The sequence below is a fragment of the Gorilla gorilla genome, chromosome 14, assembly GCF_029281585.2.
Source record: "Gorilla gorilla gorilla isolate KB3781 chromosome 14, NHGRI_mGorGor1-v2.1_pri, whole genome shotgun sequence".
NCBI classification, from domain to species: Eukaryota; Metazoa; Chordata; class Mammalia; order Primates; family Hominidae; genus Gorilla; species Gorilla gorilla.
In genome coordinates, this window is record NC_073238.2 from 89,817,799 (window position 1) to 89,818,881 (window position 1,083).

At 34.4% G+C, this 1,083-nt stretch overlaps 1 non-coding gene across 1 annotated transcript; it reads left to right on the top strand.

Moving 5' to 3' along the window:
- Positions 1-651: 651 nt before the first annotated feature.
- On the top strand, positions 652-758 carry LOC115930508 (U6 spliceosomal RNA). Its single transcript, XR_004067139.1, has one exon. It is a non-coding gene; the product is annotated as a U6 spliceosomal RNA (small nuclear RNA).
- Positions 759-1,083: the final 325 nt, after the last annotated feature.

Here is a 1,083-nt window from a genome sequence, read left to right on the forward strand (position 1 = left end):
GGAGGGTGGGAGGAGGGAGAGGATCAGGGAAAATAACTAATGAGTACTAGGCTTAATACCTGGGTGATGAAGTAATCTGTACAACAAATTCCCATGATACACGTTTACCTATGTAACAAACTTGCACTTTTCCCCTGAACTTAGAATAACAGTATTTTTAAACTAAGAAAGAAGTTAACCCTCATTAATAATTAGGAAAATGAACCTGACACCACAATAAGCCAATATTTAGTGCTCATTCGATTGAGAAAATTTTTATAAGTACATTACTTCCAAGTCTTACAGACAACATTAAGCAAAAGGTATTCAACATTGTGTATTATAGTTATAATTTTTTTAAAAATTAATCCATATCCATCTAAACAATGGATAAATAAAACTTGAAAAACATATGTAGTAGAAGATGATGTAGTGATGAAAATGAATATAACCATAAGCAATAACATGAAAGTATCTCAGAGACATTATGTTAAGTCAAAACATTAAACACAGAAGACTGAAGATGGCATGAAACAATTTTGAAAATGCTAAAAAACAAAGTTAAGCATTGTTTAGAGATATTTATGTAAAAAACTTTTTTAAAAGCAAGGAAACAACGAAGAGAAAGAACCTGGGAGGAACAGGCAAGAAGTTTTAAGGGCTCAGAGATGTGTGCTTGCTTTGGCAGCACATATACTAAAATTGGAACAATACAGAGAAGATTAGCCTGGCCCCTGCACAAGGATGACATGCAAATTCATGAAGCGTTCCATATTTTTATGGGCTAAAGGAGCATGTTCTAACCCAATGCAAAGAAGCTAAGAACCTTGATAAAATGTTAGAGGAACTGCTAAGTAGAATAAGCAGTTTAGAGAGGAACATAAACGACTTGATGGAGCTGAAACACACAGCACAAGAACTTCGTGAAACATACACAAGTATCAACAGCTGAATCGAACAAGTGGAAGAAAGGATATCAGAGTCTGAAGACCACCTTACTGAAATAAGATGTGCAGACAAGAACAGAGAAAAAAAAAGAATGAAAAGGAATGAACAAAGCCCACAAGAATATGGGACTTCATAAAAAGACCGATTGATGGGAGT